General features: G+C 42.3%; 1 protein-coding gene across 1 annotated transcript in view; it reads right to left on the bottom strand.

Moving 5' to 3' along the window:
• Window positions 1-13,813: 13,813 nt before the first annotated feature.
• STRBP (spermatid perinuclear RNA binding protein) overlaps window positions 13,814-22,571 on the bottom strand; it is a 71,395-nt gene continuing 62,637 nt past the window's right edge. Inside the window, exons 18-19 of the transcript XR_014229874.1 lie at window positions 21,834-21,945; window positions 13,814-20,834 (exon numbers count right to left, since the gene is read on the bottom strand). The gene's annotated coding sequence lies outside the window, so the exon portion shown is untranslated. The remainder of the gene's footprint in view (window positions 20,835-21,833; window positions 21,946-22,571) is intronic.

Below are 22,571 nucleotides of genomic sequence, written 5' to 3'. Positions count from 1 at the left end.
TCACCAAAATGACTAAAGGTGACTCCGAAAGCAGCCCTGCTCTAGGAGGCTGTTATCACGCTGTCACTTTTCTAACCATACTTTTGCTTTATGAGAATGGCATTATAAGGTTGTATGTAGTCTTTGCTGCTTTGTCTTTCACAGAGGTGCATCCCTTGGTAACTTCAGCTCTGCAATTTCTCAAAAATTACAACTTTTGGAGAAAGTTTGATGGTAAATATGGGAAGGGGGAGCAGGGGAGAAGAAGGAACAACTCAAGCCCAAAGCACTTCATCCACTTATCTTCCCCAAAGGGACTGGGAAATAGCGCAGCTTGGTCTTTCCTCCAAAAATGAGGTACTTAAAAAGAGAGGAAAAGTTGCTTTCTTGTTCAGATCTCTTCCACTCGCGAAGTAAACATTACTTCAAAATTGCACGCAGCATATACTCCCCATTTTAGTATGGACATGCAACATGCATAATGAGAAACTAATTTCCTCACAACGTTTTATAAGAAGCATTTTATAGCCAGTTTCCAGTCATTATGGATTATTTTAGATATCTGCCTGAAGGATTTTGATGCTTGAAAATAAATATTACCAATGTGTTTCCATCTGACTCCATCTAAAATATCCACAGCTAATTAAGAAAAATGGATCCTGTGCTGAGGCAGACATCTTTTGAAGTGCAATTCCTTGTGAAACACGAGGAAGCAGGTCATTTTTAAGATGAGGACAACGAATTTGCAGATGTTTAAGACTATGAATAAGCAAGGTAAAAAGAAAAAAAAAGACATTGGGTCAGAGCTGCTATAAGCACGAGTATTTTACGGACCTGTAAGCGAAAAGGAGCGAGTGTATTTGGTAGCATTTTTGGCATTAATAAGATGGTAAGTTATTTGCTGGTAGTCAGTCACCTTTCTGTTCACATATGCCTCTCGGCTGGTTTTGTGCACTGAACTCGTGCCACTCTGCTGATCCTGGGTTTTAAGTCTCGTGCGCTTCAGGCTCCAGCTTCCTAATGCTCTGCGTGTTTGTGCTGCGTCATGAAGCAACTACGGTCTCGTAGCGTGGTAGCTCTAGTGTTACAATCTCATTTTTGTTGCAGAACTTCTTGGCTGCTCAGGGTCTGCAGCTGGAAGCGGATATTCAAGATCTATCAGAAAGTTTTACCTTTAAGCGTTGCTGGTAAGCCTTCTTGAAATTTATATAACCACCTCCCTGACTTTTTTTAGCTGCCCTTCTTATCCGTGGCAGTGATATAAAGTTCCTGTTATCGAGAGGAGGATTTCACTCCATCTGTTCAACAGCTTGGCTTGCGTTCATCCAGCCTAACTTTAGACGCTTCAGAGGTGCCTAACGTTAAGAGCTTAATCCGACGAGGTTTTCAGCCCGCGGCGGGAGAGGGGCCGGTGCTGCGGGGCGCGGGGCTGGCCCTGGCGCCCTGGCTGGCCGAGGAGGCTACCGCGAGCCAACTCACTAAACTGAAGGTTCTTCTTCAAACAAACAAACAAAGAAAACAAACAAACAAACAAACAAAACCAACAAAAATGTGGCATCTGTGTGCATAGTGAGGATTGCTTTCTGTTTTAAATTTTCCTCTTCCCCCCCCTTTTTTTTATTGTGCAGTGTTATCCCTTCTGTATTACCAAAGGCAATCAAGGACTCTGCATGCAAAAACCTTCAAAATTTTGCTAGAATTTGCTGCTGCCTGTCCATGACTTTGAGGAACGAGGATTTCATTTTGCTGCATTTTCTGCATGCTAATGAAATAGGACAAAGTGTAATCCTGTACTGAAGGCTTTTTCTTAGGATAATCTGGCCACACAGCTGCAGTCCAGTTACAGGAATGGCAAGAAAGCAAGGACTGTGAGAAAAGCACGATTACCCCTGTTAAGAAACCATATTTGCTGCCTGGTGTGGGTGTAACGTTGAAAGTCAAGTGTTTTCTCACATGAGATGAGTGGAACTGAGCTGACTTTGAATTTTAACATGCAGATGATTGTCTGAGATTGATTTAGTTGAGGAGGGGCAGTGCGGAGCACCCCGAATTCGTCAGGCCCCTCCTTGTACGGCTGCAAAGAGGAAAACCCCGGCGCGTAGCTGCCCGCCGCAGGGAGGCCGGGCCGCGGCGGCAGCGGCCTCAGCGCAGCTCATGGCTCCCTCCTCCTTCCTGAGGGGTGGGGGGCAGAGCCCGCGGTCCCAGAACGATCTCTGATAGGCTGGCGCGCTGATTGGCAGCAGGAGCAGCCCTTGAGAGACGGCGGCTCGTGGGGCAGCCGTTGGTCGTTACCCGGGGCAGCCTCTCCCCGGCGCCATTTTGTTTGCTGGAAGCTTCGTGGGAGGTGAGGCACCGCGCCACGGTGGTGGGCGCTGCGCCGAGGGAGAGGGGCCGTGGCGCAGAGGTGGCCAGAGGAAAGGCTGCATCTGCCCGGGCGGGAAGGAGGGCCTGAGTGCAGGCACCTGAGCGGCCTGCCCAGAGCTGCTGAGCCGCCCCTGATCCCAGAGCTGCTGAGCCACCCCTGATCCTGAGGCCTCGAAGGGAGCAGAGGCCTTTCAGCATGGTGGTTCCCTCATTCCCCAGACGGTGCCTGTGGTGGATACCCTCAGCGGGCTGCTCTCCTTGAGCTCTCCCCAGCATTTCCAGTGCCACATAATGGTGTCTGGAGAGCAGTAGGGCAGGGAAGATGGCAGAGGTTTAAAAGAAAATGTTAATCGCTGGAGATGATTGGTAATGCTTTGGGGGAAACCTATGCTGAACTTGGTAGTGCGTTAGTGGTCTTTGTGGAGAAGGTGTAAAATTTTCTCTTAATCTGCATGGGATTTCCAGTGCCTTGTCTACCCCCCCCCTTTGCAGACAGCACTATAGGCCCCTCAGGTTGAGGAAGGTGCGAAGTTCTCTTCCGGCGTAGCATCAGCATCTTCTATTCTGGGGGGTAATTTTTATGGCAGCTTGTCAGAGTCGTAGACAGGTTTGTTCCTTTCTTGCACCAACTTTGCTGAGAGGTGAATTCAGGCCTCCTGAAGTGGGAAGCCTTGAAATAGGATGTGAGAACTAATAAAGCACTGTGTGCTTGAACTGTTTGATCTATAATGTGTTGAGTGGCTGCCTTGTACTGTTCTCCCCATGGAGACCCTGCACAACAAGAAACCAATCAAATCACTAACTGCTGAGCAGGTTAAGGCAGTTCATGGTTTCCTCCTCCCTGTTACGGGCTCTGCTGAATGTTGGTTGTATTCTGATGCTGGAAGCACAGAAAGCTCGAATAAGGAAAAAAAAATCTACTGTAAATCTTAAGAATCACTGAGCTAACGCTTGTATGGATGTGTAAAAGGAAGCTATTTCTGTGCAGTACTAATGTGTGTAGGAAAAAAATCACTGTAGCTTATGTGTTTACATATGTAATGCATACAAAATGTATTTATATAGGGTAAAAACTATTGTAAATAGAACTTCTCTGATTTCTGTTCCTGAAGTAATGGGAGGAGAATGTGATTTATCTGATCTCCCCCTGAGGACTGCAGAAGCAGTTTGCTAACCAATTTTGTGAAACATCTTTTATTTTTAATTGAATAATTATATTACAGGGTTTGGCCCAAATTGGCATAGATGAAATTGCTGCAGATGGCACTGTAAAAGTCCTGGACCCTGCAAGACTTCTAAAGAGCAATGTTAAATAGCAAGGTTCTTAATAGAAATCATCCTTGTTGAATGATCTTTTAATGTTAAATTAAATGTTCTCTACTTTTAGGGAGCTAAAATCTATTTTGATAAAATTCGGCAATTAGGTAATTCAAGTAATGAACTAATAAAGACAGAATCTGTCAGGATGCCAAATAGCATCCAGCCAGAGATGCAGATTTCAAGATAATATCTCTTTGTACTGCCTTATGCTTACTACACGTATTATTGAGTCTGCTTGGCATGTCATATTAGGTCTGTGTATGTCAGAGAAGAGGTGAAGAAGGAAAACACTTGCAGGTGCTTTCTTGCAGGTGCATTTCTCATGTTGTACTTTTAATTTATTAGATTTTTTTGCCTTGGGACACTCAAATCTGTGCTGAGTTTCTGCTTGTCTAACTCTACAAGTCCTAAACCCTCAGCTTTGCTAAAAAGCACGCTCTCTGATTAATATTTTCCATCTTATTAGGTGCAGATTTACAGTGTGGTGGAACTGATGGAATGATCAGACTGCACTAGAAGGTCAGTCCTCCTCTCCCAGCTGCGCATTCCTACTGGCTTCCTGGTGACAACACTCACCCAGGCGTGCCGGTGCTAGGGTGAGAGAGGGGGCAGATCTGCAGCCAGCCTGATGGCCATTTGTTACGGAGTCAAATCCGTCGTTTGCATCAGTAGGGACAGAGCAGTTAATTTTTAATGTACGCTTAGGCTCTTCTCAATCCAGTAGGATTAACTTGAGTATCTTAAAATGGTTTTGCAAGACATCCTGTAGTATTATCCTTATAACTCTTCTTTTTGCTATGGATAACTGATGTTTTAATGCTGCTTTTCACTTCTTGTAGTGAAAAGTTTTTGTGATAACTGTGCCAGGAGATTGATGTTCTGTAGGTAGGTGGTGTAGGAAAGGTGCCAACTGTTTTTTGGAGATACACTTGCTGATGGAGCTTTTTCTAAGAGAAGGGTGTACTATAGGCTCTGTCCTAAAAGGCACTCTGAACTGGATGCAGATGGCACATGACACGTAATGCACCAGTCTGAACCAAATGTGTGTTCCAGATAAGCTTCCTAGTGTATTTTGTGTTTACAATTTTCCCATGCTTCAGGATGGAAGAGAGAGGAGCATATTCTGGCATTCTGGATAGATGCTGTCTTCCAGATGCACTGCCGACATCAGAGGTGTTTGCCCTCGGATGCCAGTTGTTCTGGGCTGTTAGAATAATGAGTCACGCCAATTTGCCAGCAGAGCAGTTGGTGGCGTTTTATAGTTTTCTTCTTAAAAAATGAGCAGTGGTTACTTCAGACCAGCAACAAAACTGCTTAAACTGACCCAGCTGATGTTGCCTGATACGGGCTGGGAGCACTTTCATGAACCGCACTGCTAGGAAGGCCGTGGCCGTGGTAGTGTCTGGGAGGACGACAGTGACAAAGGGGCAGGGACCTCTTGCTTTGGCGCAGCTGGATCTGGGAGCCACGTTCATGACAACCGTCTGCTTTCAGCATGCTAACCCTTGTCGCTAAACTTCATAGACTGCTGCTTGTTTGAATGAGTTGTTGAGAAATGTTCAAATCATTAAGCCAGGACTTTTCCAAAGAATCTAGTGATACTAGGTGCCCAGCCTTAGCAAAAACCTCTGTGTGAACCCTCATTTCCTTTTAGCAAATCCAAAATCTACAATCTGAGTGATACCTGGAGTACTTACAAGACTGGAACATTCCATATTCTCTTATGAGTCTGTTTTGGAAGTTGTGTTATGTCCTTGTACGAAAAGGATCTCCTAGGAGGAAGTGTAGTAAAATTGAAGTGTGTTGGAAGTAACTCTGTGGGATGTATTTCTAATACATCTTGGCTTAGAGTACTGATACGTCTTTCTGTTACTCTCTCGCTTTACTAATACCAGGTGAGATATGAGGTGTAGCAAACTTCATAGCGAAAGTTTATCACATACTAATGAAAAGTTTTTCAAAATACAAAAAACTTAAATTTACCTTAATTAAAATGTTAGGGCAAAAGTTTTTTTTTAATCGGCTTTAGTGACTTGAGTTACAGTTGGAGGTGACGTGACCTTAGTTGTTTGCTTGCTGTATGATGATCTCACCTTACGGGCCTTTGGTGTGCAGCTTAACTCTGTACACGACTATCTCTGGAGATGATAACTCTTCAGAGTACAGGTTGTTTTATAGAAGTGAGCACGCTGTTTTAGTTATGGTGTTGCAGAGGTTCACCCCGTATGACAAAAGTCATGATTTTTAGGAAGGTTCTACAGCGCTTCAGGTGGAATCACAGCCACTCTGGACTCTCAGGCTCCAGAAGGTGCAGAAGTGATGAGAGTTGCAGGCTGCCAGATATGAGCAGAAGCCCTCATCATGCGGAGTGTACAGTTAGTATATACCATGAATACATCCAAGCTGTGTGTTTAAACTCCCTGCTGTGAGCATCTGTTAATGCATGGAGTTGTCTGTGTGATCCAGGGTAAAGGGTAGCCTAAGAGCCACATTCATAAATGAATTTTGGGAGGTGACACTAGAATGACACCTGATGGGGTTTTCTAATCTGTCTGGCCAGTTTATCCCGCGTAGGGAAAGGAAAACTGCTGTGCAGATTTCATTCAGTTTCTGCGCCTGAGAAAAAGTAGTGAAGTACTTGCTGAGATGAGACTAAGAGCTGTGCACTATCAGCTTTCATGATGTGAACAAAGGGTTTTTATCAGTTCTTCTAAGAATACCACAGAAAACCACTGTGCTTTTGGCACGGTTCTTGGCTGACAAGAAAAGAGGGAAGTGACTTAATGTCTTCTGTGCCCTGAAGGCTTATGCTAGTTTAAAGAAGTGGTTTTATGGTAATTTAATACTGGTGCATCAGAGTGAATGGATGGGAAAGAGGAGGAGGATGAAGGCTTGTTGCTTACAGAGTAGTGTATATCTGAGCTCTCCACCTACTCAGGGCATGGTAGGACTGCTGCATAATCCCACTGAGAATCACTTGTGGAACAAGATCTCATCTAGCATGGAGGGGAAAGGATAGTATTTCTATGAGATGACGACTGTGCGTCTCCCTAAGGTGTTTTTCGCATGGTACGGTGAAAAAGCCAGCGTGCTGGAGGGGCTGTGGAAGCCTCTGCCAGACTTCCATGAATTATGGATGAGATGTCTGCTGCTAGCACAGACACGAACAGCAAACTGTAAAGCTTCAGTCTCAGCATTACAGTAGCAGACTGTTTTTAGAATCCACTAGCAACTCAGCAGCCTGCTCTGATCTCTTAATGTCTTTAGAAGTTACAGGTGCTGTTCATTTCCGTGGTTAGGACAGAGCGAGGAGGCCATTAATAAGTAGTGTAACTAGGAAGTTCTAAATTTTGTCCAAGTCTTCATTCATTTGTTCTCAGTGAGAATAATGTAATGATGTACTTGAATTTAGTTTATTCATCATCTTTCACCTGAATGCTGCTGCATTTTTCTAATCTGGGTGTGTGCTAGTCTGGCTGTAGTGGTTTGTTTGTTTTTTTGATTTTGTTATTTTTGCAGGGGAGGGTGTTGTCTTTAGCTTCAGCTGTGTAATTTTAAATTTGTTCCAGTATTAAAATGAGCCAGTTCATTGTCCCAGACAACCCTGAATAGTCCATGTGCCCTTTGTGCATAGCAAGCAAGGTGAGAGATTAAATAGAGTATAAAATATCTTGAGATAGCTGCTCGGGCATGCAGCCCCGTCTTGGCAGACCAGTTCTTTTGGGCTTCTATCAGATGCTGTAAACAGATGCCTCCTTTAAGGAGCTCTGTGTTTGTTCCCCTCAGCTATGTGCACAACAAAATTTGCAGAACAAAGGACTGGAGTAATGACAATCTGTGATACTGCCCTTTCTGTACGGGTCAGCCAGAGCCGTGAGGGACAGATCCTTTTGCATAACTGTGGCATCACTGGAATGGTGTGTTGATTCTGTGCCTTCCATCTCCAAGTACAAAGCTGTTGTGTAGGAACAGTCACACGCTTCGGCCAGGCAGGGTGCAGGCAGGGCTCTGCCTTCACTATTGCCAAGATAAGATGAAATTGACCGGGATGAGGCCTGCCAGTTGAGGCTGAGGCTTGCAAAGTGGCTCTTGGCTTTCTCTGCAAGAGCCCCTTTCTTCTCAGACCACATGGAAATGGAGCCCTCAAAGTCAGTTTGGAGCAGTTTCTTGCAATTTGGCTTAATTTTCTGGGGATTTAAGCCTTTAATCTTAACCAGGATAAGGAAGATTTTTGGAATAACTGTATTAACAGAAGATGGAGAAAACTCTCATCACCCTTCTTCCAGTCACTGGGATTTGGCCTCATCTTCGTCTTTCAGATTTGTTTATTCACAGCCTAAACTGAGGCACCTGCAGATCTCTGCAGTTCCCAAGCTGCAGGCACAGGAAGTTATGTTTCTTCAACATGTAATAGCATCTTTCTCAAAAGCACATTGTTCATTAAAACCACAATAACTGACCTGTAATTTGCAACTCAAATCCCTGTCCACATGCTTGCTTTGTGCCGGCTGCATGCAAAAATCCTGTTGCTACCTCAAGACCTGCAGTGTCAGTAATACAGGACTGCGTGTGGAACTGCTTTGCAGGGCAACATAATTTGATTTACTGAGCTGTAGTTTGTCATCTTGCCCTGTTTTAGCCTTCCCTCTTCTGCTGTTATCAGAAGTCACCCAGATTTAAAAAAAAAAAATCCCTTTGAATAAATGATAACCAGCAGAGGGCTGAGTCTGCCTTTACTGCAAGCAGGAAATCCCGTCTTTGGTATGTGTCAGCACCTAAGCAAAGGCTACTAGAGGGAAATGTTATTTGTGCTAGGGTATGCGACCCTTCTTTGAGATTGAAAGGCCTTTTTAGGTTTTTGCCCCTGTTCGTGCCTGGAGCAAGAAAGGGCCTTTTTGTATTACTGTAACAAGAGTACACACGGGCTTTTTATAGCTTTACAAATAAATGTGCTGGAATGTATAGCCCAAAGTGAAGATGAATTCAAGGCCCTGAAAGCGTTAGCAGCTCCAGTTTCTTTCAGTTGAGTGTACCAAGGATTGGGGTGACAAAAGGGAAAGATAATTTACAGCTTAGCAAATGGGAAAGAGAAGAACTCTTTCTAGGCGACTTGCTGGAACTCATTCCTGCAGCAGAGAATCAAAGTCAGCATTATGTCGTGAGCAGTTAAGTGAGGTGACACGTCTGTTGCAGAAAGAGGGCTGCTGTTCATGAAGAATTTGTGCTAGCTTAGCAGAGGGGACAGTTCTGGTGAAGAAATGAATCTTTTATTGAAGGCTTGCCCTGTAAGGATAGGTAATGCTCAAGTAAGTGTAAAGTGCCAGTAGGGAGTTCTGCAGCAGAGACGGAGATTCCCCTGGCACTGGGGAGACTAGGTGCTTGATGGAGGGACTGAAGGAGAGTGCAGTAGTTCTGTGGGACTTCGGTCTGAGGTTGCAATTTAGAACACTACAGCTGGCCTCCAGTGGACAGTTTTGTAATCTGGCTTCTCATATGCTCGTTGTGGAACGATCGCAATTGATCCCATGCTTAAGTCTTTGCTCTGAGCGACAACCAATAGTTGTCATGCAAGTTACCGGTCCTGTGGCAAGCAAGGTGTGGCTCAGACTGTCATGCACATAAGTTTTCAGAAACATAAATGCTGAAATGGGTGCCTTCTGATTTTTTTTTTTTTTTTTTTTCCTCTCCTTCCCCCAAGGAAAGCTGGAATCATCAACTGTCTGGCAGCCTTGTGGAAGGTGTCTGTGAGCCTGGGGAACATAGATGTCCTTGTTTGAGATACTATGAAGTATCCTAGTTTTCTTTTGAAAGTAGACCTCTACTTTCACTCTTCATTAACTGTTTTTCCTTATCATTTTGCAAGTCTCGTAAAGCAGACCAGCATCAAAGTAGAGCAGCATGAGGGATGGTTTAGTGTTTGCTGTACACAGCCCATGTGTGCTTTTGAGTAAATAGGAACTTTTGCCAGCCCTCAGTGTCCCAAATGCATGTTACAAAAACCTGCCTTTGGGATTTGTTATTTATTCATGAGAAAAGGGAACTGACATCTAGATAAATCAGGCTGCTGAAATGAAGAGACAGTAGGACGTGGGATTTCCATTATTGGGTATTGTGTGGTTATTGTAAAGTGAGACTAGGGCTAGTTCTCTGATTTTTTGGGCAGGTTTATAGATGCAGCAGTTCTTTGCACGTGGAGGTGACAGGCTGGCTTGTTAGTTGCATGGACATCAGTCAATAAATAATTTTTCCTGCTTCCTTTGTAATCAAATACACTTTTTCAAGGTGATGTTGACTGCAGCAAGATAAACTGGACGTCTTGCTTGTTAAGCAGATGGTTCCTTCTGCATGGATCCCTGTGCCAGCAAGGGATGGGGCTAGAGCAGTTAAGCAACATTGGGGAGGGCCTGAAAATGATGAAGGAGCTTTCTGTTGCAGATCTCACTGCATGCATTCATCTGCAGGTTGGTAGTGAGAGACGTTGCAGTATGCTGAGAAAAAGCAGACAGACTCGGGTATTGTTTGTTGGTTTGGAAGGGGCGGGGGGAGAGGCGCTAATAGTAATGAGTACAAGGGGCCACAAATCACAGCTTCCCTGTTTTCCCAAGCAAGACACTGCGTAACTGCCTGGGCAAGTTTAGGTTAGCTACAGCAGGACAGGAATAAAACTAAGCAGGAGATGTCAGGCAGTTTCACACTGAAGGCAGACAGACACGTCTGCTCCTTTATCAGTCTAGGCTCAGTATTGTATTACTCCTCCCATGCACCACTCCCTTATCCACCCCTTGTTTCACTGCTGTGAGGCCACAGAGTGCCAGCCAGCTCCTGGAGTGGGCCCAGCTCATTTCATTAGCTGTTACTGACCAGCGATTGCCAGGCCACTGCTGAAGAGCTGTCAGCCTTCTCAGAACCTCCGAGATGATAATCCTGAGGTAGCTTTCTGAATGACCTCTTAATAAGCTAGCTACCATGAAGCATGTACATAGGTATGGTATTATGCCGATATATAGGGTAAAACTGACCTCGGTTTCAGCCAAGTGTCAATGATGTTTTCTTAACTGACTATGTTCAGTTCTTTATGGATCTGACTTGCTAAATATTTGATGCAGCTCAGAATTTTAAGTGATGCATGGTTTAGTTGGTTTCAGTACAGTGGTCCCTCAGTAGCTCTTATGTGCATAACTGACTTGTTTGCTGCACAACAGCAGACTCGGCTGGCTGCACACTGTTTCGCTGAGTGCAAAAGTCTCACGCCAAGTCTTATTCTAGTTGTCATATATGCTAAGTTGTGGGATTCCATACAGCTCATTTTATTAAGAGCAATCTCAGCTTTAGTCAGCTCACAACAGTTTTTAATCCTTCCTCAAGGTTGATCTCCTCTGAATTTGATTAATGACCTCTGCACTTAGACTTGAAATGCTGAATTAAAGACCAGAAAAAACACTTCTAAGAAAAGGTAAGAGCATATGATAGAAATGACTTCTCTTATCTTCCCTTCTAGAGTAAAACTGTGTTCTGTAACTCCAGGCAACTGGACATACTTGTATATTCCAGTAAATGTTACCATGACTTGCAGCCCCAAGCAAACAACAGCAGCCACACAATTCTCATGGTATCCTCAACTCCTGCCTTGGCTCTGGTCAAGGAAATTGCTTGGATTTGCTTCAGACCTCAGAGGACAGACTGGGACCACAGGAATTTAATGTTTAGGAAATACAGTGAAATGAGAGGGGCCAGAGAGGAAAAACCCTTGAGAGAGAACCTTACTTGTTCTTTATATATGTAATTTATCTTTTAAGAAAATAGACATACAGTTTTTCTAATTGGCTAAGTACTAGGAAATGCCCAGTTTTCATTCTGAAGTAAAACTTGCCTTCATGGCTCGTCTCATCACAGCCTTCTCTGGGCTTTTCTGTTCCTGCTTCCATTGGCTAACCCCCAGTGGTATTTGTGTGCAGCAGCGCAATTTGCGTCCTGCATACTTTATTCACTGCCACCTTTGTGAAGGAATGCATTCTGCTTGCTTGTTACAGCATCAGTGTGTTTTATGCTTACATCTCAAAGGCACAACTTCGCTAATGATCATCTCTGGTAAAACTGCAGCCTTAGGAAGCGCTGTCTCCCCTTTCTGCTGAGCCTATGACCTGACTGCAGTAGAATGGACTTCTGTGGTTTGGCTTCCCAGGCTTCAGAAAACCTTAAAGCCAGTTTCCTCACTGTAAACAAAAAACCCCAAACCAATCATAAGGCCGTAATTCCTGTTTACAGAGATAAGCCTTTATTGTATGCTATTGGAAGCAAATGGGACATGGTTACGGTTTTATATACAGAGAAGTCTGTAGCGTTGGGTTACAATCAGTGGCAAATGAACCAGGATTACAGTGCAGATCTAAGAAGTGTTGTGTACAGTTAATAACAGTGGCTGGCGTACAAACCACAACACAGAAGCCAAATGAAGCCAAGTGTACAGGGTACAGCATCACGTGAGGAAGCAACTTAATGTACAAAGAGCATTCCATTTACTTTACATTTGCAGGCTTTTTTGGCTAGTGAGTAGATAGATACAACTCAATTTAAAATTCAGTGTGCTGTTATTTTTCTTCCCACTCAACTGCTACCAAATTAAGACAATTTGAATTTTCAGATTACATTTTTAATGCTATAAATAGCTGAGGTTGTTGCCGAATTACTTTATTTGAAGTTGCTTTATTTACAGTATAGTCAGGAATTGTTTAATCGTTGTTCTCTACAGATCACAAATTGAGAGAAATCTTTAAATATTTTGAAAGTAGTCTGTAATTAGACCACAAGGATCTCTTGTACTTCATTTGGAAGTTTAATTCTGGGTAACTTCTTCTGAGAGAGAGAGATTTATTGGGAAGAAAGATGGATTTGTCCACCATATTATTAATTTGTGGAATTTGTTCATAGTATTTAAGGTTTAGATAGTTCAGAGGTCTTACTTTTTATTCAATGCCATATCCAATCTTAGTGTAAAAATAAACGCTCTGTCCTCTGCGGATAAATAAATCCATCTGTTGGCTGCAGGTCAGACCTCTATTGGTGAAAGAGATTTAGAAAAATAGACCTTTTCTTTAATGTTTACTATGCTGACCCACAAAGGAAAAGTGAAATTCATTCAAGTCTAGAAACAGCAATACAGTACAAGTGATTTATAGAATTGCATTCCTTCCCTCTACAAACTTGCTGAGCATGAAACACTGCCCCAAAGCACTGCCTCTGACTTCTCCTTGTCTTGTAGAAGTAATTGTCATCAGAAAGTCACATTATACTGCACTGCCAGATTTCCTGTCTGCCTTCTAGTGTGCAGACTCTTCGCAGGGCTCTGCCTCCTGAGGATTCTTTGCTTAAGAATTCTTTAGGTGGATGAGTGGTGGTGGTTTGGGTTATACAAGGGGGATGTTTTAGCCCAAATTAGCAACAATTAATTGATTTGACTGATGGTGATTTTTGGTGGGTGGAAACTCAACCATTTTAAAAAAAAAAAAAAAAAAAAGCGTATGAGTTGGACTTGGAAAACACCAGCCTTTCCTCAAAATCTCCACTTCTGAGACTGCTTCCCATAGATGTCCTTCTCACTAAGGGGCTGGTACGTTTGGCAGTACAGGTTTCATGCTCAACTTTGTCACTAAGAACTGGACAGGACTTTAAAAAGCAAACAGCCCAGTGGGACTTGCTCTGCTGTAGTATTTCAGTGCTTTTGACAGTCCCCCACAGCAGTGTTGCTCTCTTAGAAGTGCAAGAGTCCCAGGATGGCTCTGGGACAGCTGGAGGACGGGTGACATTCTGGAGTGGAAGTAGTAGTTAAGCACCAGTTGCTGGCCCCTGCAGAGGCTTGAGAGAACAGAATTGCTTCGTAGAGAGCTTGTCAACCTAAAAAGCTTAGTCAGTTTGATCAATAAATATTGACTTAGGGTTAGGATCAGAAATAAGACACTGCACTTTGGAACTGGAAGACAGAGTCAACTTCCTCCCTTTTCTGTCCAAAAGGAGACTAGCTTTAAAACATTTGTCCTTAAGGACCTTGGTGATGTCTGATGTATAACTCACTAAGCGCATATGAATGTGCCTGTCCCTGTTTCAGGGAAGAATAAATGTATGACTGGACAAAGCTCTGAGGCTTTTTCCTGTGTGGTTTTTTTTTTTTTTTTTTAAACATCTGTTCTGCGTCGTGTTGTCCCTGAAGGCGTATTTACCCACTCTTAAATTATGCAGCATTGCCCAGAGAATGGCTCTGTAGTTGAATATGCTGTCTGCAGTACAGCCTCTGTTTTCTTCCAGTATATGTATATTTCCATGCAATAGATGTTATCAGAAAACTATACTTGTCTTTATCCTGTTATTTTGAGCAGGGAAGCAGTGCTACTAGTTTGAAAACACAGGAAATCATCTGTACAGCAAATTAGAATTTTCATAATTCAATTCATATAATCACTAACTTTTCAAAGCTGTACTGCTCTGGATGCTGTTCTTCAGCCCACCATTATTCTGCTTTGAGCAGTATCACTTTCTGTCTGCTTATAAACAGTTCTTTGTGGAAATAATGAAAGAAGAATACTCTTTCTCCTACCCTGACTACACTTTGCTTTGTTAGTTAACAGGATGCCCTTACAGGTTCTATTGGGAGTGCAGCAATACACACATTTCTGTATGCATAGATCATTAAATTGTAACAGTGCCAGTAGTAAAGCAAAACCTGCCAACATGTTCTGTTCCTCTTAATTAAGCTTGATTTATATGTGCCTGTTGACTTAAGATGCAGTTAGTGTCCACTGCTGAGATGACACAGTACCCTGAGTAACTTTGTATTGATTACGCTTACACAAGCTTGTGCTTTTCTAAGAACATAGAAATGAGCACAAAGAAAATAAGTACATCGGGTTGTTTCCATGGAACACTGTTAATCAACTTATTCATAGCAGCTTTGAAGTATGAAGTTAAAACTTACCTTCTGCTCTACTCCCTTTGAAGCAGATGAGTGCTATAATTAACTACCCTCTATTTAAAAAGATAGAAGTGGATAGAATGTCAAAATACGCTTTTCTGGTAAGACGAACCTACTTTGTCATAACTAGTTACACCAATATTGGTGACCTGAAGTATGTACATTACAACATGTAGTTGTGGAAGCATTATCTGCTTTGCCTTGTTGCCATGCTGTTCTCTGTAAAAGCAAGTTGTCTAGAATACTGTGGGCATTGTAGAAGTTGTTAGTATTCCTTTAGGGGAAATTACTATTATTCCATTCCCTCTCAAAATTCAGTTGCATGCTGTATACGTGGAGCAGTCTCCCTATTTTGGATAGGGCTGCGTCAGGAAATAGAATTTGTTCATTGGATTTCTCCTGTCCCTGTTCCTCCTCTGGAAGACCTTCCAACCTGGACTTGTTTATTGAACAGAAAAAAAAAAATCAATCTGTAGCAACATCACTAGCAGCTTTTAGCCTGCTACATGGATAGCTTAAATCTCCTAGCTAATTTCTTACAAACTATTGAAAAAACTATACCGTCTCCGTCTGCTCTTAGTATACTAAGGCTGCTGGTTTACCACAGTAGACATAAACCACCTGCTTTTACCACAGACTCTATTAACGGACATGGAAAAGGCAGTGCAGCTTTCCCTCCAGCTTCCTATCTATGATGCTCAACCTTTAAGACTGGAAAAGGGCATTCTACCTTCATTTTTTTCTCTTCTCTCTCTCTCGCCTCAGTCCATTCTACCAGGACCAGATGCATTCAGCAAGTGTGTGTTCAAGTAGAAGCTGCACTACACCTCGCAAACCGCAAAGCAGCGTAAGGCACCTGGAGCTTCTAGATCCAGGTAAGAGGCAGGAATGAGGCTTAAGTCCACGTGCTATTTTGGAATTAAAAATTAATTGCAACTCTTACTCATTCCAACTCCCCTGTAACAATGAATGAAGGATAGCCAATTACATTCAATTAATGCCTTTTAGAATTAGGGTAATTTGTTCTAGCAGAGATAACAGTCCAGAGGTTTTCACGAATATGCACTTCTGGCTAGGTATAAAACAGTTTGATGTTGTTTACTAACACAGCATAGAAGAGACTGTACCTTTAATTATCTTATTGCCACAAACATTTGAAGTTGGAAATCAGATAAATTCAGTCTCAATCTGTGCTTAAAATTTTTATATGCTCTTTAAATTCTTGCAACTCTTGTTTATCAATGGATTATTAATTAAACATGGAAGAGAACTCTCCCACTGAGAAGGCTTCAGTCTTTGCAACAGTTTCTGCAGACTAGGCTTGATGGGTTCTTTTGAAGTACACTTAACTATTAAACTACCTGTGGTGCAGTATATATGACCTTAGATTGTACAGAGTTAAGGCACCAAATACAAGATAAAACAACATCCGAAATAAGATATTTGCTTTAGAACTGCACATCTCCACATACCACTTCTGGACATTCGACTCCTCTTAAACGTCAAGGTAAACATGTGGTCTGAATGTTTCATGCAGCCACAGGAATTGGAGAAAAAAAATTACTTTACTGAATTTAAATCTTATACTATGATGAACTTTTCTTTTACAAAACTTACACAGCTACTTTTAGTAAGGTATTGCGTTGCCTACACAGTGTCAGACAGGCCTAGCAGAAAAAGCACCCTTTCTCTTAGAAGACCCCAGACTAGAGGAACAGGCATATGTCTTACTTATGCTTTTGCATTATCTTAAACATCAGTTACAAACGAACCACGGAATCAGTCCCACTGCTATGAGCAGAATGGGAAAAGGGAAGATGTTTCAGGAGCACTAGAAAACCTGGACATCAATAGGTATGGATTTAGATGACACAAGTAAAGCTAAGGAGATGTAACTTCTGGGGCTAAGTAATAAAACAGCTTTGTGATGACAATTCGCAATGTGAAACGCTTAATTACTAGCTTAAGTGGTTAACGTTCAAAAGAAAATAGAGGTGAGAACTGCTGCCACAGTCTGTAGGCATAGGACTTCAGTGCCGAGTTTCTCCAGTGAATTGCTCTAAAATGACCATAACAGAATTTCCACTTTACAGTAAGGATCAGAGTCACGGCAAACTAGATGTGCTAAAACAGAAGAATGAAACCAACGAGCTGTTAGACAAGCTCTCTCATATGCTATAGATAGCAGATGCAACTACACTATCCCTTTGCTTTGCTTTAAACAAGTCAATAAAGTATCTTGTTTTTCAATAGATTTATTCAGCAGGAAGCCCCCGAGTCTGTGTCCTGAACATTCAAGCCGAGTTACTGTTTTTTAAGACAGCACAACCGGTCGTAACAGAACTCCTCAGTGAGTCCAGCAGAGAGCTCATTTTCATTCTTTTGATGCCAGACAGGAGAGGTCTGAGTCAGCTTCACGACTGAGAACAACAATCTGAACTTCATATTTACATATCTCCTCATGTATCCAAAAGAATCCACTGCAGCAGAGTTCTTGTGCTGTTTCCCAGAGCCACCGGAAACAGTAGCTGCTTTTGTAAGCTGCTTCTGTGACTTGGAACTCATCTGAAGCTGGGACATATTTTTCCCTTGATTAAGTAACAGGCAACCGTCTACAGAGAATTTAGCTAAAGGCAAGAAGCTCTAATTGGGAATGATCGTATCTTAGCCTACCAAGCAAAAGAGGCTGAGGGAAACTTGCAATTTTGTCTGATTAAAGACTGAAATACTATATTGTCTGCTTGCTCTTCATTTATACAGTTCTGGAGAGATGTTCAGGAATCCCACCTCTGGACTGTGATGATCTACGGGCTCTCAGAAGTGCAGATGCAGGATTACAGATGAAGCAAGGGACACGGTTTCTTTCAGGGGATCGGTGACTGAAAAGACAGGGGCTGCCAGGCTCACTCTCCAAGGACACTGCTGGGACTGGATCAGGGATGGTACGTTAAAGCTGCGCACATTTATTGCTGTCTTGGAGTTTTACAAGAAGTGCCAAGAGATTGATGTCCCATAGTTGAACAGCCAACGAACAGGAGATTTTTTTTTTTTTTTTTTTTTCCCTAGACCACTTGAAAAATATTCATGCCACTCTTCCTTCATTTTCTACTTCCTAATAAAGTGAGGAACTTAGGGTCGGGGAAATTTTTCTCAATAGTTCAATGAAAGCGAAAAGCCTCAAATAATTTTAGATTTGTGCACCTTTCCCCAATTAAGTTCTTTCAGTGGCTAGAGGGTTGTCTTTTATTGAGTAAGACACATTTCAAATCTTTTTTCCTACCAGAAGGCAAGTGTTGTCAAAGAAAGAATCCTACTCTCCAGAGATCAGAGATACCAGAGTAGCTTTCACAGATCTTTGTAAATGAGTAGAAATAGTCCCTTGGCACATGAGTAAGTTGAAATATTTGTAGGAAAACTTGTTTCTCTGAAGCTCTTCATAGGCTGATTGAAAGTTTTTAAGAATCTAGAAACTTCTATGTAACAATTCCATAAGTTGAGAGAATCAGTTATTTACTGGGATGCTAGAAGGTGATCAGAAAGGCAGGGAAGGACAGAATTCACAGAAGCAAAGGTATTTAACTGCAGTGAAAGTCACAGCAGCAGGGTTTATAGCACATTAAGTGGGAGCCGTGATAATTGCTGAATCATCTAATTAACTCATATTGGTTACATGACAGCAAATTAGACAGATTAGGAGCCACCTACCCAGGCACTAAATTGCCTTTGTGAGGGCTGGATTGTGCACTGTGTCCAACAGAAATTTCTTGGGCAACAGAGGCCGCATGTTACGCATTCCCTGCATGAGTATAGGCTGGCCTCCCTCCATCCAAGTGGCACAGTGCCCAGGAATAAGGTCACCATGTTCCAACTCCTGAACGTGTGCTTAAGGAAGACAGCAAGCACTGGCAGAGAGAGGACGTGATGGCAGGAAGCATCATGTACCGTGCTTTCAGCTAGCCAAGCCCTCCAAACCAATCTGGTTGCCTTAAAGCCTTCTCTAGATAGAGCATGCCTGGAGAAATCTCGTATGGCTGACAAAGTAGGATTGAAGTCCTACTGTATTAAATACCTCATTTCTTCAGAATTGCATATCTGGGGAAATGACAAGCATTGCAGCTGCCACTCACCCATCAGGAGGAAAAATGCTGAGGTATGGTTGGCAGTACACAGTACCTAAGGGTTTCCACCTGTAAAGGCTGCTGCTTAAAACTCCAGTTACTTGACCATTGCAGCTGGTGAAATGGAGGTGCCAGCTCCTTGCAGAGCTGTGCACTTTTGGAGAGGAGCTACCAGCTGATTTATATCATATGTATGATAACACCAGGTGTCTCCTGAAGTCATGAATCACATTTCTAAAAAATACTTCTGTCTAGGTTTCACCTATTTCAAAACAAAGGAAAATACTTACAGAATGTATGACCTCACAGCAAGGTCATATCGATGCTGCTCTTACACCAGTGCTGCAACTGTGTAAGAAATCGACTGGGATTTAATTCCCTGAAGGGGAGATGGGCCAGAGAGAACCGCTGTGCTGCATGGGCACTTCAGACACCGGCAGGCACCAGCAGACACTGCAACAGGCTGGTTATACATACATTTCTCCCTCATGTGGTCCCATGAAACCCAAACAGGTAGAACGAGAAAGCAAGTACCTGCCTGATGATGGGTTTGTACGCAGGAGCGGCTAAAGGCAAACAAATGCTGTTGTAACATTCTGCACCTAGACTCACTTTCCTCAGTGTTAACTGAGCAGACCACTGAAGCTCACAGGTGTTCTTCCAAAGTCAGCGGTAGTGCCATCCACCTCCAATACAGTTAACGCATTAAACAGGTCAAATCTTTATGGTAAAGCTCTGGCTTCTTTTAAGTGCCAGACATCATCTCCCAAAATACACACTGTCATCTGGTTAGCTAAAACTAGAGTTAAGGTGGGTAGTGTACAGGCACAGACTTTCCCTGGTATCCTATTTATATATGTACTAATCGAAAGGAACTTTTTCAGAGTTCTCCTCCATGAACCAGAAATTCAAGCTACATATCTGCTTCACTGAAAAGGTACTACAAAATAGGCAACGTTACTAGCAGCTGCACAAAGCATATGGAACCAGGTTTACATATTTGGCTGTTGGGTATATCCAGAACCACAAAGCTCAGCAGCTGTGTAACAGACCTCTCATCTCACAGAAAAGGCACTTTAGACCATGCTCCTGTGAGGAGGCATTTAAAAGGAAACCTGCAAGTATTATGCGAAGGAAGGGAGTTCTAGTTCTCCCTTACGAAAACAGTGCTTGTTGCAACGTTGATCAAGCAGATGTTACCCAAATTACTCATCAGGTAGTAGCCTGGTGCTTCAGTTAGTTAGGTGAAAACCTGCTGTCAGAATTGAACTGCTCTCTGATGTCCATATATTAGGCACTTACTTAAGGAGCCTACATGCATGACACTTCAATGCATGGGAATGTCTTGCTCAAGTTCCACTGTCAGTGAGACAGGTTCCTAGGCAATCTTGCACCTTAGGATCTTATCACTCATCCCAAGTGGCTGCAAAAACCAGGATTTAGGAGTCTTAAGTAAGTACACTGTGTATTTTGCAGGAAATGGTGTCTGTCCTACTGAGAAGGGGTGCAGCAAAGGCAAGGGGGCAAATTTCAGACATAAGTACTTGCATTACGAACAAAAATTTGGTATCAGTGAAAAAGAGAAGATCCAACAAAGTGAGAATTTAAAAAAAAGCAGAAGGGTGGAATGCTTAGGACTGTAAGAGTTAAAAGGGTAATGACAGAAAAATATGGAAATTCACAGTCAAAGCAGTTCTGATGGAAAGCAATACAGATGGATTAAGCTGCCAAGTACAGGCCACAAAGAAACAGATCAAATAAGAGCCAGCAAGACATTTTATTAATCAGTCCTTGAACTGGACAGTGCTTGTCAGACTGACATCAGTTAAGCCTAGGAAAGGAATACTCAAGAGAAGTTCATTATAATGCACCTTAACGTTGCCTGGACGCATATAAAATACTGTCTTCCGAAGGAAACAGAGCAGCCTGCTGCTCCGCTATCAGGATTGCTTAGCCTGACAGGCTGAAAGAGTGAACGGAATTTTAAGTGAGCTTCAGACCAAGCCCCAGGTTTGCACCTTGAAGATAACAGCAGATGAAAATCTGCACCACGGAATGGGAAGGACATTCTGATGGCTCATCAATTGCACCTGCAAATGTAATCAAATGGTTATGTGCTTTCACGGGCAAGTCGCTGGTACAGGTCTCAGTTCATTTCCCCAGGGGCAAATCTACAGCCCACTTGCAAGACCGGGATCCTGCCAACAGTAGCGCAGCTAACAATATTTAACAGCTATTTTTCTACATCAGCCTATGAATTCTATCCAGATGTATCCTGAGTTATGGATAACCTACACATGCAGTTATTTACTGAATTCGATGTTTTCAATATTGAAATGAAATATAGTTTAGTTTTGCTGTTATATTTTGATGCAAAACAACAAGCTTTGGGCCTGACAGACTACTACATGTTCCATACCAAGTGTTTTCCTGTTTTACATCAGTATAAACTGTGATCAGCCAGGGGTTTTTTATGCTTTCATCTCTGAACTGAGACCCTAAAATACTAATACAACATCATCAACTCCCCCCCCCCCTTTTTACCACCATTTTTATATAAAAAGTTGTTTCCAGCAACTTCAAGTACTGCGAGTACTGCAGTTGTGCAGTACTGTACTATGCAACTTTGCATTACGCAAGGTTATATAAAGGCAAATTAAAAAAACCCCTAGTATTTAAAACTACACATATCATGTGCACCATATAGGTCATAATCCAAAACCATTTTAATCCAAGTAAAATACTTGTTAAAACATTTACTACAGAACTGAAAAGAATTATTTACGGATGGCTGTATCCTAATTTCTAGCTTTAGAAAACCACAGCTAAGCAAATTACTCATGCAGAGCTAAATCACTGCCTGCCTGCCTTCCTCTCCTCCCACTGCACCCACCAGAGGAAAGCAAACCTGGCTGCTTCAGGAATTAATTTGGCCTAACGTAATCCAATCTCTGCAGATTTCAACTGCAATATCATCCAAGTCTTTCATTCTTCATTTGGAGTTCAGCTTTAATAGTTGAGGGAAAGAGCCTCTCTCTGTATTCGCTAGGTAACATCACACGTTCCACCTCTCGGTTTTATTCACGTACCTATAACCACGGTCTGGCTTTCAGTGCAGGCCACGGCCATGGCTTTGGTACCTGCCCAAATGCGTTCCCCAGGTACGCAAGGAATGCAGTGCCTGACACACAGCTTGTTACGCTACACGAGAGAAAAATATTTCAAGAACAGTCTGTTGATAAAACCAAACAATTTCTTAAAAGTGTTAAGTAATATTTTCTTTTTTAACTGAAACTGGAATATTTGAAGTGGCCTTGAAAAATACAAAGTTGGAATTCAGACCTATGTGTTACCTGTTCGAACATTTAGTTAAACAAGACAGAATAAAAACGTGCCATATACAAGATTGTCACAGGTATATGAGATTTTTAGAAAAAAGGCAATAAAAATATTCTTTAAGCTGAAAATAAAATCTCTTACCTTTTATATCACGATCTCAGCTTACAGTCACTACATTTCTGCTTATTTTATACAAGTGCATATGGCTATGAAGGTCCGGAGAGAATGAGAATAAAGCGGTATTAACCTGCTGAAAACTGCTTCAAAGTCTTAAGCTGCAACATGTAGATGTTCCAATACCATTTAAAAAAACATTCACCTTTCAGTTATTGCTGATTGCTGATTCACAATCTCCAAATATCAACATAGAAATATTTAAGAGGAAAAAAAACTCGGTAAATTTAGAGCAGCAAAGTTTTTTGAACCGATGTTCACCAAATACTATGTTTCCCTATCGTTTGATGATGATTTTAAGAGACACAAAAGCA

Source organism: Platalea leucorodia, assembly GCF_965183815.1.
Source record: "Platalea leucorodia genome assembly, chromosome: 15".
Classification (NCBI taxonomy): Eukaryota; Metazoa; Chordata; class Aves; order Pelecaniformes; family Threskiornithidae; genus Platalea; species Platalea leucorodia.
This window is presented reverse-complemented; position numbering and strand designations above follow the sequence as displayed.